The sequence below is a fragment of the Diceros bicornis genome, chromosome 20 (genome assembly GCF_020826845.1).
Source record: "Diceros bicornis minor isolate mBicDic1 chromosome 20, mDicBic1.mat.cur, whole genome shotgun sequence".
NCBI lineage: Eukaryota > Metazoa > Chordata > Mammalia > Perissodactyla > Rhinocerotidae > Diceros > Diceros bicornis.
Window position 1 is genome coordinate 30,494,636 of NC_080759.1, and position 14,747 is coordinate 30,509,382.

Below are 14,747 nucleotides of genomic sequence, written 5' to 3' on the forward strand. Positions count from 1 at the left end.
GACCTTGCTCTTAAAGAAGCTCCAGTCAGTTGCATGTCGTTCAAAAAATGTAGAGTGGATGGGTAGTTAAGCTTGACCGACAAATCAGGAGGCCGAGAAGGGAGTTCCTAGCCTTATGTGACCTCTGTAAAATATGATTCTTTTCATTTTACTTTCCTGCTGCTGCTGCTAGATGCTTTCATTTAGATGTTACATCTAACATTGGAAGTATAGAGAAATAGGGAAAATAGAAGAATGGGTGAAGTTAATGTTATCTTTATTCTCTTTAATTTTTTTTAATTTTTATTCTGAATATGAGCTTTGATAAATAAGCAGAATGGCTCATAGACAAATTTTTGGAAAAATCTTGTTATATATCACAACTTTTATTTGCGTATTTTTAAAATTGTTATTTGTTCTTCTCTAGTTTTTTTTTTAGTGAATGAGTTCCCTGCAATATGTTTCCTTTTAGTATCTCGATTTCCAGCTGGCTGTTCAAGCTAAAAATCTTTACTTTTTACCTCATTTTGCTTTTTAATTTTGTGGATCAACATTTATTTATTTAATAAACGTTTATTTTTTATGTGCCAGGCAATGTTCTGGGTCCTGAATATTTTTTAAAGAAACTATAGCATAAGCACATTTGTGCGTTTGGAAAAGTAAAATCATGCTTTAAGGTTGTCAAATGAAAGTGTGTGCTGTGGCAGAGGTTGCTCAGGGATCGTGACACTCTTTCCCCTGAGTGACACTGAGGCTTCATAATCCTGCAGCACTAGGGTTGACACTAGAGTTGAAACCTGTTTTGCCATAACAAATATAATTGTATAATGTCTGGGTTTTGGTTTGTCGATTGAGGGATGTTTTACATTTTTAGCAAATAGAAGGAGGACTTAATTTTTACTAAATTGTGTTATACTTTTTTAATGTTAGCATTTCCCAGAGAAAGTATTGGTTGGGTGCATCAGGACATTGTAATAGCCTAAAATAAATAAGAGAAAGATTATGGAAAAGTTTTGACTAGTGATCTGCCTTTAAAAACATAATTGGTAGATGAAAGTGTTTGCATGTAATCTAACACTCAATTGAACACTCTTACATGTTGCTAAAAGCAGCATGCATGTGATTCTTAACTGATACTGTTATTTTTCTTTCTTTAATATTTATCTCTTGCTCTGAAGTGAGCATTTTTAGTAAGCCAAGCTTTGCACTAAAGAAGGGTTTCATGGGTTATGAAATAGTGTAGTTGAAGTTTACTGGTGTGGAACCTTAAAGTTGAAGCTGAATAAGCACTTAGAGTTTAGAGTTGGCAGAAACTTTAGAGATCACTTAATGTAGTGATACTTTTAGAAAAAGAAGGCGGCTCTCTATATACTAAAGGTCGATCAGCTGTTATTGTACTTTTAGACTTATGACAATATTAAGAAGGTTGCTTGAGATAAATTAGTCAGAAATTCCCCCAACCCCCTGTTTTATTGTATGTTTACACACATGTGGACACGTAAAATAGAAATGACAAATTATGTGAAACAACATTATTTCAGGCTTTACTGGTAAGTTTTGCAGGTCTGAATTAACTACAGTTTACTTTTGTAATACTATGAATTTTTTTTTATAATATCAATTTAAGCTATTTTGCTTAGAAAATTAGCATGTCATTCCTTTTTTGAAAATAAACATTCCTAATTATTATTGTGAAATGAAAACTGAGTTTGTAGTAGGGAAGATCTAAATTCACATTCTTTTTTTTTTTATTGTAAGGAGATCAGCCCTGTGCTAACATCTGCCAATCCTCCTCTTTTTTTTTTTGCTGAGGAAGACTGGCCCTGGGCTAACATCCGTGCCCATCTTCCTCCACTTTATATGGGACGCCACCACAACATGGCTTGACAAGCAGTGCGTCGGTGCACGCCCGGGATCCGAACCGGCGAACCCTGGGCCGCCGCAGCGGAGCGCGAGCACTTAACCACTTGCACCACCGGGCTGGCCCCTAAATTCACGTTCTTGCTGCATAATTTGCAGGGAAATATCTGACATGCTATATGATTTTCTGAGCCTGTATTCTCATTTGTGGGAAGGGATATAATACTGTGCATCTTGCAAGGTTATTATAAGTATTAAATGAGAAAATTTCTTCAATAGTGTCTGGCAAGTGCTTAGATGAAAACCCAGAGGGCAAATGTTATTAAATAAATAATAGTTATTTATTCACTCTTTTGATCATAGACATTTCGGTTATTTGTAGTGTCTTGCTATTATAAACAAAGATTTTATACATAGTCTTGTACATGAATCATGGTCCTCATACATAAATGTCTCTAGATTGTGCAACCTGGTGAAGAATTACTGCTTATATGATTTTATATATATATCTCTCTCCTCATAGTAGCAATATGTAAATGTTGCTCTTGATCCATACTTTTGTCAACACTTGGGATTATCAGACTTTTATTAAAAATATTTTACTATGAAAATTTTCAAACATACACATAAGTAGAGAAGAAAGTATAAGGAACCCTCATGTATTCCTCACCTCACTTCAACCATTATAAGCATATAGGGCAGTCTTATTGCATCTGTACATCTTCCTCCTCCTCCCCTTGTGGATAATTTTAAAGCAAATCCCAGGCATATATTATTTCATTTGTAAAGTGCATCAATATGTGTTTCTAAGGGATAAGGACTTTTAAAATATGTAACTACAATACCATTAACACAGCTAAGTAAATTAACAGTAATTTCTTTATATCATCTGATAATCAGTTAGTGTTCAGATTTTCCTGATTGTTTTACAGATATCATTTTGAGTCAGAATTCATGTAAGATTCACACGCTTTTGATTTCATTTTTTTTAATATGTAAAAAAAAGTAACCTGTTCATCGAATTGCTTTTCTTTCTGAATAATCTGTTTTTTCTGTCTGTATTAACAATTTCTTTTTGCTTTGGTCTTAAACATTTTGAATAAAAAGTATTTAGCTGGGGGGCCGGCCCGGTGGCGCAAGCGGTTAAGTGCGCGCGCTCCGCTGCGGCGGCCCGGGGTTCGCTGGTTCGGACCCCGGGCGCGCACCGACGCACTGCTTGGTAGGCCATGCTGTGGCGGCGTCCCATATAAAGTGGAGGAAGATGGGCACCGATGTTAGCCCAGGGCCGTCTTCCTCAGCAAAAAAAAAAGGAGGAGGATTGGCGGATGTTAGCTCAGGGCTGATCTCCTCACAAAAAAAAAAAAAAAAAAAGTATTTAGCTGGTTATTTTTCCTACTTTGGGATTGCTTAGGCATTCTGATTCTAAGTATTTCACATCTTTGAACAATTCTGAAAATTTTTCAATTTTTGACTTTTTGATATTGTATCTCCCATATTTTTTCTTATCTTCTTTAGGAATTCTTACTGGTTGCATATTAGACTTTCTCATTATCTTTCTTGTCTTTTAAACACTTTCAGGTATTTCATCTCCTTTTCTCTTGGGGGCCACATTCTCTGTAAAATCTTCAGATGTGTCTTTCAGTTCGTTAATTGTCCCCTCAACTGTGTTTTTTCTGTTTATCCCCCTCATTGAGTTTTTTATTTCAATCCTGATATTTTTATTTCAAGAAATTCTGCTTGGATGTTTGTAAATTTCTTTTTTATAATGCTATCTTGAATCTTATATTTTCAGTCCTTTTTTTCCTTTAAACTGGAGATTTGCAAGTTGTGCCTTGCAAATCTTGCAAATGTAACTTATGAATGCTGCATTTGTAAGTAGTTTTATTGGGACATAACCATGCTCATGTAAGTATTGTCTATGGCTGCTTTGGTGCTACAACTGCTGAGTTAAGTATTACAATAGAGATTGTATGGCCTTCAAAGCCTAAAATAGTTATAGTCTGACCCTTTATGAAACAAGTTGGCCAACTCCCCTGCTTTATTTATTTATTTATTTATTTTTGTGAGGAGATCAGCCCTGTGCTAACATCCGCCAATCCTCCTCTTTTTTTTGCTGAGAAAGACGGCCCTGGGCTAACATCTGTGCCCATCTTCCTCCACTTTATATGGGACGCCGCCACAGCATGGCCTGCCAAGCAGTGCGTCGGTGCGCGCCTGGGATCCGAACCAGCGAACCCCGGGCTGCCGCAGCGGAGCGCGCGCACTTAACCGCTTGCGCCACCTGGCCGGCCCCTAACTCCCCTGCTTTAGATATGTAAAACATAATTATTTCATTTTTGTATGTTTATGATAATTCTAATGTTTAAAATCTTTTTAGATTTTTTTTTTTTGTTTATTGTTTCTATTTTCACGTTTCCTTCTGTTTGTGATTTTCACTTGTGAACTTACATTTGTTATGTTACCCAGGCTAATGGTGGTCACTTGGTTGGGTGGGTGGGTTTGTGGGGTGGTTGATGGTTGAATTTGCTTCTGCTTGCTGCCTGGGAGTACAGTAGGCTAGGAGCTACTTTAAATTGAAATTGTCATGTTTGGATTTTTTTGGACAATGCAAAAGCGTACATCTAGGTTTACATGTGGCTTCAGAGTCTCAGGGAAGTCTCTTTTTATTTGTTTTGTTTTTGTTTTCAACTTTGCCCAGAGCTACTTTTCTTTGCTGTCTGCTCTGGTGGATGAATGTTCTTCTAATTCACACTTTTTCCTAGGACCATAGTCCTAAGGTCTGACTTTATGCAGGATGGATTCCTTGTCTTGCACTGACTGGCCCAAGGTTTAGCCCACAGTCCTCAAGTCCTGCACTTAAGCTCTAGAGCAGTGCTTCTCAAACTTTACTGTTGTGTTGGAGGTTCTCAAGACCATCCCCAGGTTCAGTAATTTGCTAGGAAGACTCATTATGGCAAAAGGATACAAAGCAAAATCAGCAAGGAGATAAGGTACATGGGGTAAAATCTGGGGGAAACCAGGCGCAAGCTTCTAGTGTCTTCTACCAGTGGAGTCACACAGGAAATGCTTCATTCTCCCCAGCAACAAATTGTGACAGCATGTGAAATATTGTCCACCAGGGAAGTTCATTAGAGACTCAGCCTCCAGGGTTTTTATTGAGGACTCGTCAAGTAGGCAGCCTTTGCCTGGCAGGTAACAACATTCCAGACTTGCAGAAGGAAAGCATGTGTTCAGCATAAGCCATAATTGTTTGTATAAACAGTTTTGGCCCAGTGAGCCATTTTTATCAGTTAGGGTGGTGGGAACCCTCCTGAAATTTGTTTCCAGATGCCAGCCAGGGGCCAACCTTGTTAGCAGACCTTTTTAAGGAAAAACAGTTAGCCCTGCTAGGTTAACTTTTTTCTGCATAAATGTACAAATGAAGCAACTGGGGATCTTATTTTAATGAAGAGTAGATTCAGCAGGTATGAGAGGGCCCAAGATTCTGCATTTCTAACATGCTCCCAGGTGATACACATGTTGGTAGTTCTCAGATACAGTTTGATAGCTAGGTAGTTGCTCTGAAGGCTAGAAGTCTTTCTTTCCATTGGTATTTTTATCCTAAACAAGTTTTTATTTTGAATTGGTACAAAATTTTTTGTTGGGGGTTAAGTTCTCTACGCTGACAAACAGTAGTTCTTTCTGAAATGATATGGTTTATTTCTCATTAAACTTTATCCAAGTTGAATAAGGAGATCTAAGTTTTTCAGTATTGCCATATATTTTGTGTCATTTGGAGAATGGGAAAAGTGACAGTTTCAATAACTATGTTGTAGAAAAGAGTGCAGGATCTGGAATGTTGGTAATATTAATTGTACAGACCCACAATCTCTTATCTACAACTTTGAAAACCCAGAGACTCTAAAAATGAAAGCTATTTCTATGAATAACTTGATTTGACAAAACCTAACCTGACCTAAACTCACTCAGCAGCAAAACCTGACCAGAATTTGTATTATCTCAATGTGCCTACTCATGGGTTTCACCTAAACAATATTACTGTATGTGAATATGCAATGCTGCCCCTAACTCTGTTGGGGATGTTAAATCTGTGGTGTATTACATTTTAAAATAAAAGATTGTTGAATTCTTAAACCTGTCTAACCCCAAGATTTCAGATGAAGATTTCAGTGAAGGCTCATGGTCCTATAGTAGAAGTATGGAAAACAAATATCTCAAAAGCACTATCAGATGTATAAATAAATATAAAAACATTAGCAGTTAATGGATCATATTCAGACCTCCTGTTCATGCAAGATATAACCAAAGAAATGCCTTGTATTGGTTTTATTTATAATAGTTCAAAGCTTTAAAAGGTTAAATTCAAAGAGCATTTATTTGTAAATTTAATTTTAGATTTTGATTATTGGTGTTAATGCAGTTATTTATGCATGCCTAAATGAAATGTAGGGAAGACTAACAAGTAGTAAATTTGTAATTAGAGGACCTGTTTACACTTATATTACACAAATTAATTGTGTATTATGGTATTTTTGCCTGATGAAGATCATCATTGACCAAGGTTCATGAAAAAGTTTAATTTATTATGTGTTTCCTTTCATGCAAGGAACTCCAGATTAGCCAATATGTTTTTATTTTGGTAATTTGGTGTGAATTGTGTCTTCCTTGATATATATAAATGATTTCACTTAACCATAAAAACATAGACAGAATGCTAAATATGGTAATATCTGCAAAGCACCAATTCAGAACTTAGTAGTGTATAAAAACAGGCTACTACTGTGATATAGGCTATATAAGAGGTGTTAAAGATACATATACTAAGATGTCTTAGTGATATCTGGTGACTACTTGGATTTAATTTCCTAGTTCACACAATATACTATTGCTTGAAGAAGGAAATTTTGGCAGATTTTTTTGGTGAGGAAGATTAGGCCTGAGCTAACATCCCATGCCAATCCTCCTCTTTTTTTGGCTGAGGAAGATTGGCCCTGGGCTGACATCCATGCCCATCTTCCTCTGTTTTATATGGGATGCCACCACAGCATGGATTGACAAGTGGTGCGTCAGTCCATGCGCAGGATCCGAACCTGTGAACCCCAGGCTGCCAAAGCGGAGCGTGTGAACTTAATGGCTGTGCCACTGGGCCGGCCCTGGAAAGTGTTTTTTTAAAGGATGAATTAATTTGATTGTAAGACATACTGAATTTGAGGTAGACAGACCACCAAACATATAGACTGACATGTGTTGCTTTAATTGAAGATAAAGTGTAAAATTGAAATTTCGATGCCTTGTTTACTTAAAGATTAAAATTGAGGCGCCATGCTGGCGTAACGGTTAAGTGCTCACGCTCCGCTGCTGGCGGCCCGCGTTTGGATCCTGGGTGCGCACAGACGCACCGCTTATCAGGCCATGCTGTGGCAGCGTCCCACATAAAGTCGAGGAAGATGGGCACGGATGTTAGCTCAAGGCCAGTCTTCCTCAGCAAAAAGAGGAGGATTGGCATGGATGTTAGCTCAGGGCTGATTTTCCTCACCAAAAAAAAGATTAAAATTGAATTTGTTAGTTATGGAGACAGTAAAAAGAGAAACCTGAGGCAAAGGATAGAACGTTAAGTAATGTTAAAGGATGTGAAACAGGAAGAGGGAATACAAAGCTTTAAGGGAGACACGAGGAACAGTGAGAAATAGATATGAAGAGGACTAAAACGATGTAATTACATAAACCAAGGGGGAGAAGGTGGATTTGGTTAGCATTGGCCCTTACTGTAGTGGAAAAGTCAGTGAGTTAGAGAAGCCTTTGCATTGAGCAAATAGTAAACTTGAGAACAGCTTTAACGGAATAGTGGCCTAGATATCTGATTGATAGAGTTTAGGAGATGATGAGGTAAGAATTAATTAACTTGAATCTCAGAGAGATTTGGTAAAAGAAAGAAATAATGTCACTTCAAAAACGGGAAACAGTGGGCAGAAGCATATTTTTTAAAAGACAGGTAAAACTAGTAAAAGAGACTGAGATCAATGAGAAATAGTGAAAATTAATGATAGAAGTATTGGAATGAGATAATAAGATAGGGAATCAATAATACAAATGGGAAGATTAGAAAATAACATTGTAATAACATATTTTTCAAATTTCTAACCCACATTCAAATTGAGTGTCCTGCAGCCAAAGGGTATTATTTGTACCCTTTGCTTCTTTGTTAGCTTCTAAGAGGGAAGCCCTTAATTACATTCATAGAAGCCACCTGTCAGACAAATGATCTGAACTATAAATAGTCATGTGTCATAGAGAAAAACAGAAACATGAAAGTAGCTGTACAAACAAGATGGACAACTAACTTCTAAATAATTCTAATACGCTGGGCGTATATCACAGTTAGTTGTCTCAGCCTTTAGGCACAGCTGTTCTGTTCTTTTGTAGGGTTCATTTACGTAGTGAATTGTTTCAGAGACAAGCAGAATTTTTCTCTTGTAATAAAAGATTCCTAATTAGGGGACTGTGGAAACCTAATGATTTTACAAATCTCTTTGTAAATATAATAGATTAAGATGTAGAAATTTTAGCAGAACATCCAGTGATTGTAATCTTTATATAGTAATTGCTTTTAGTTATTTTTACTATCTTAGAAAATGTTCTAGTTGCAGACTGTATTTTTCATATTGTTTTTCTGCAGAAAAATAATATTAAAATAAATGTCATGACAAAGATTTCTTTGAATGACAGCCACTTCTGTAGCCTGGTGAATGGCTTTTGTGTATTCTTGTACATTCTTGTGTATACTTGTGTGCAGAGTAAAGATGCTTTGTGAATTTGGTTTCAATTCTCTACCACAGTTATCTCATAGCAAGTGTTATAAGCCAGAGCATTCCACTCATCTCTAATTTTATTGTGGAAAGGAGAAAGAGGTGAACTCGAAGAAAGCACTTCATACTTTCTTTTTTTCCTATCAAGCAGCTCTTCTTTTCTATTTCAAACATCTGAGCCATCTTTACCGGAAAATGTTTATAAATGCACAAATCACTTACCATGTGAAAATAGGTAATGATGGAATGATTAGAGGATTATTAGGCAAGGTAAAAAGTTAGGCTTTAGTTCTTTATCCAGCTAGTGCAACCTGGGAACATGATTTCTAGCACTGCCATGAATATAAATGTAATGCTTGGAGGGGAGATAGGGCAGAGAAGGATCAGGAAAGTGATTTTCTGAAGGTAGATAGCAAGCTTAAGTTTCTACCTTTTTCTTTCTTTTTGTGTTCCTAGGCATTGTCATTTAAAAATTTTTATATTTGACAGTTTTGAATGGGACAAGGCAATTACATTATTAATTATATTAAATAGGTTTGTTCTAACCTCAGAAAGTTAGATTTCTTTTCAAAACAATAGAAAGACGTTTTGGGTAGGTTTGGGGGAATAGTTATTCTTTGATCTTCAGAGTTTGAAAAATATATACATTTTAAAACAGCATGATCTTTTTTGTTTGTTGTACTATAGCTATCGTTATTATAGCTAATCATAAGATAGCATTTCCATTGTAAATTCTTGTATTTTAATATTCACAGTTCTGACCTGGGGACTTCATTTGTAATAAATGCCAGATTGTGAAAAGTCAAATTAAAGTAGCAAATTTCTGTTTACTATAAAAGGAGAATAAATGTAGTCTGTAATATCTGATAAATATAACAAAGTGTTTTTTTCATTCTTGTTTTTTAACTATTTATTGAATTATACCAAGAGAGAAGTGAATATATTATATAAGTGTATTGCTCAATGAATTGTCATAGATTGACGCACCTGTGAAACCAGCACTTAGATCAAGAAACAGAGCTTGGTATATTTTAAAATTTTTATGTATTTATTTCTGGATAGTATATTCATTTATTCAGTTAATTTTTTTTTTGAAGGAGATTGGCCCTGAGCTAACTAACATCTGTTGCCAATCTTCCTCTTTTTCTTTTTTCCCCCCAAAACCCCCGTACATAGTTGTATATCCTAGTTGTAGGTCTTTCTACTTCTTCTATGTGGGACGCTGCCTCAGCATGGTTTGATGAACGGTGAGTATGTCTGTGCCCGGGATCCGAACCAGTGAACCCCGGGCTGCTGAAGCGGAACACGCGAACTTAACTGCTACGCCACTGGGCTGGCCCCTCAGTTAATATTTTTTGAGTAGTTAGTGTGTGTTAACCAATGTTCTAGGTATTAGGATGACATCACAGTGGTGAATTAAAGCAGACTTACGCTGTGGGGAGATAAACATCAAATAATCATGCAAATAAATATATAATTACAAACTAGTATGTACTCTGGAGGTACACTCTCCTATGAAAGGTGGTATAGTGAGGAAGACTGTAGGGTAATTGTATATTGGGGAATAAGGGTAGAGTCTACAGTCAGATTGCTTAGGTTCAAATCCTGTTGCCACTTCTGATATTTATGTGACTTTAGGCAAGTGAACTAATCTAAGACTCATTTGGTTGGTGTGGAGATTAAAAGAGATTCTTCATGTAAAAATATTAGCACAATATTGTAGGCTCTCTGTATGGATAGTAATTATTATTTTTGTGTCAGTGGATGTTTGTTTCATATTGTAGCATATTCTTATTTGAAAATGATATGAAGCATATTTCATAGAGTAGATTCTAATCTCTTCTAGAGTTCAGATCAGATCATCTAAAGGGATATCAGAATCTAGTTACATGACATTCTGGCAGTCTTGATAGTATGTTTCAAATTTCATTGTGCGTAAGAATCACTGGGATGCCTCCTATAAATGCACATTCTTGTGGGTCACTTTATATGCATACTTGACTCTGGAAATCAGTATTTCATATAATAACTCATATATTTCTTAACACAGGTTTGGAAACCACTGGTCTATAAGTCTTTTTTTGATGCAGGCTAAATAGCCAATTATTTTGTCTCATCATTTTAACATATAACATTGTAAGGTGTTTTTTGTTGTTATCGTTTGTTTTTGGTGCACATGCTTACTACAAATGGTAAAACATTTCTCCTAAATCTATACTTGCTCTAGGATTCCCTATTAGTAAATAGTATCATACATCAGTTTACCCAGTTGAGAAACTGGGATTCATGCTTGATTCCTTCCTTTACCTTTCATCCCATTTCTGATCCATTATTGATGAAGTTTCTTGCATGGAAGATTTTTGTAACCTCTATTTAGACTTCCCTTTCTCTTTCCCTACAGTCTGTTCTCTAAAGTCGTCTTTCTAAAACATATGCCATCCACTTGCATAAATGTCTTCCTTAGTAATTACCCATTGCCCAAAGATGTCTAAGTTTCTTAGTGTATGTTATAAAGCCATTAGAGAACAGCTCCACCTTCCTTTATTCTTTATCATCTTATTTGCTGGGAATATGGAATTTCTTGATGTTCCTTGAGAAAAATACCATATTTTTTCATGCTTCTATGTTGTTTACGTACTGCTCTTTGTCCTCTTAGGTACCTAGAAGACTTATTGCTTATGATCAAGAATCAGGTCCCATGTCAATCCATCCCCAAATAGCAGCTGTCTCACTCTCTGCCCAGTCTTTCTTTCAGCGGTGTGTGTTGAGAACTCACCGTGTGCCTGGCATTGTGTCAGAGACCAGGGATTCATGTGTGAATAAGACAGGCAGGCTTCTTGTCCTCACTTGTCTTACAGTCTAGTGAAGTCTCTATCAAGCACCCTCCTTTTATTTTGTTCCTATAGTGTTTATTACCTACCTCTCTATTATTTTATTATTAAGTATTTATGTGCCTCTCTTTTCTCATTTAATTTTGATCTCCAGGGCTGAGACTGCATCTTATGTTTACTAATATTTCTCGCCTAGTAATTGGTACACTATATGGTGTATAGTGAGCACTGAAATGTACAATTAAATAAAACTTAGAAATCTAAATATACAGCTACTCCCCAGGACAGATGAAAACTATCCTTTATAGAATACATTTATATTTTTAATTATATAAGTAATAAAATGGCTAAATACAATCTAGAGGGGAAACCTGTGTTCCCACTACATAATGTCAGTGATGTAATTTTTTCTTTAAGAACTTTGGAGGAGGGCCGGCCCCGTAGCTTAGCGGTTAAGTGCACGTGCTCCGCTACTGGCGGCCCGGGTTCGGATCCCAGGCGCGCACCGACGCACTGCTTCTCCAGCCATGCTGAGGCCGCGTCCCACATACAGCAACTAGAAGGATGTGCAGCTATGACATACAACTATCTACTGGGGCTTTGGGGGGGAAAAAAAAAACGGAGGAGGATTGGCAATAGATGTTAGCTCAGAGCTGGTCTTCCTCAGCAAAAAGAGGAGGATTAGCATGGATGTTAGCTCAGGGCTGATCTTCCTCACCAGAAAAAAAAGAACTTTGGAGGCATATTGTATCATTTAAAATTTAATTTTAAAATATTTTAAGCCATTCATATCAATAAATTTTATAATTTATTTAAAATGATTTGGAATAAAGATTATAGAATATATAATTCTAATTATTAAGATTATATGTTCCTATAACTTTTAATAGAAGTTCTGTTTGAATTATTAACTGTTTTCAGCTGATTTTCTTAATTTTTAATGTTCTATATCTAGATCAATCCTGGTTTGTATCTTATATAAGAACATGCTCATAATAAACCCATTAAAGACATGGTTTTTGTTCGTAGAATATTAAAACAATCACATTAGTGAACTGGTAGATGTCACTTGTTTAATTTATCCAATGAAATGTAAAAATAGTAAACCTTCAACAAGGACCTTTTTTTCCCTCCCATTAGTATATAAACCTTTTCCCCTTGAAATAATTCAAAATGAGCAATCCTTTGGAATTATAGAAAAGAAGACATATTTTTGTATAAATAAAAAGAGGAAAGTATAAAATGAGGTAACTTGACAATCCAAAATTGAGGTGGAGGAAAAGAAAACTGAACCCTAGGTCATTGGGAAGACAATCTTAAAATGTTACAGATCAGCAGAAGTTGCCTCACCTCTTCCTGCCATCATTATTATAAGAGTAGGACACTGGAACAAGAACTCAACAAAACTAGCCTCTTACAGTCCCTGGGAAAAAGAGATAGCCGATCTAGTTGTAAGAAAATCTTATGAACAGTAGTTGAAGTTTAACTGTCTTATACTTGTGGTGATCACATCATTTATAATACAACCTGGGATACTTTGGGGAGTGAAAGGAAGTGGTATTAATTACACTGGCACAATGGGTATAAATTGGAAGCCAGGCAGATCAGATATATTTACTGTCATAACTGCTGCAATAGTGATGTGAAGAATATGTCATGGGAACATAAAGAAGGGAGCTTGTAGGTTAGAGAGAACCTTTACACATCTGAGCCAGACTTGTAAAGAATTAGGATTTCCCCCAGGTTGGGTAGAGAGACAAAGGGCATGCCAGACTGAAGAAACCTAGTGCCATCGTGCTGTCCGTGTAGCCCTGCCTCTATCCAAATAACTCCCTCTCAAGAGGTGCTTCATGTCCATCATTCTTCTAAAGCATCTCTTTGAAAATGTTCATTTTTTAGTATGATAAACCTAATATTTAAGAAGATTATAATTAAACTGATTTACTCGCAGTAATAATTGATTGATAGACTTTCCTTGCCCATCTCTACTACAGCATTTATATTTAAAATATACCAATAATTAAAAGCAGGTTACTGTCTGCTACCATCGCTTGAGAAGAAACAGGATTAGTTTCAGGATGTGAGGGAAGGTAATACTTGTTCTGCATTCCAGATGGTTACACCAGAAAAAATGGATGAAAATTACAAAGGGGCAGATTTGGGTATCAGTATAAGAAAAAATATTCTACTGCTCTATCCAAAGATGGAATAGGCTCTCCTGGGAAATTGTGAGTTCCTCTGCATTAGAGGTAAAAGGAAGGTGCTTTTCCAGGATGCTATCATTGGGATAGATCCTTTCCCTACTAAATTATGTAACTCTTTGATATTAATAATTGTTAGAATTTCAGGAAATGTTAGAAGGATAGTTTGCAGCAGTGCTTCCTCGACTTTTGGACCTGTGGGTAAGGGTGAGACGATGTACTACCAGTCTTTGCTGGTAGAAGAGACAGATTTGCTGCTGGCTTTTGCAAAGGTAATACCAACTATAGTAATTTCCATATACTTCTAATCATTTATGTCTGCTCACAATAATCATAGGAAATATTAAAGGCATAATTAAGTACGTATCAGATATATGTAGTCATGTTTAATTTTGTTGTATTAAATGCTTATGCGCCCAATTTTTCCAGTTTGTTGCTTATTAGCGTTTATGTATATTCACAAATAAATCACAGAAAATATTGTTCAGCTCTTCTCCCACTCCTGATTCCTCTCTGAAATTTTCAAGACGGCAAAGATGATAAAAGTTTCTACTTTAAAAATAAGCAAACTTGGATTATAAAAATAATGCACTAAAACATATAACAAAAATTAATTTAGGCACACTAATGTGTGAGTTAAACATTTGCTTGGGCTAACCACATAACTTTCATATGATTGATCTGTAAAAATTGTTTTTCCTAAACAAATAACTTTTAATTGTAGTTGCTACTCTTTATTATCTGTTATGGGCTAGGTACTGTGCACATACACAGAGAATTAAGCCAGAGGGGGAATGAATATATATATAATATATACATTATTTGTATGTCTGTAGACGCATAGATATAGATAGATAAAAGGTTTATTTACTGTAGCTTTCTCTTGGTGGTTTTCTATATGTATCTATGTATCTATGTATACATGTATGTGTTTTTATAATATTAAATTGCTGGATATTTAGAGTTGACTGCAGTTATTTCATTACCTCCAGAGAGATTCGTCAGGAACACGCATAGGACTTAAAAGTTTCACAATAAGAGGAAAAGAGCCACTGTAATTCTAGTAGTTC

At 36.0% G+C, this 14,747-nt stretch overlaps 1 protein-coding gene across 5 annotated transcripts in view; it reads left to right on the forward strand.

The window, feature by feature from the left end:
* The window catches only part of RICTOR (RPTOR independent companion of MTOR complex 2), a 114,961-nt gene that overhangs the window by 17,323 nt on the left and 82,891 nt on the right, over positions 1-14,747 (forward strand). The window lies entirely within an intron of this gene.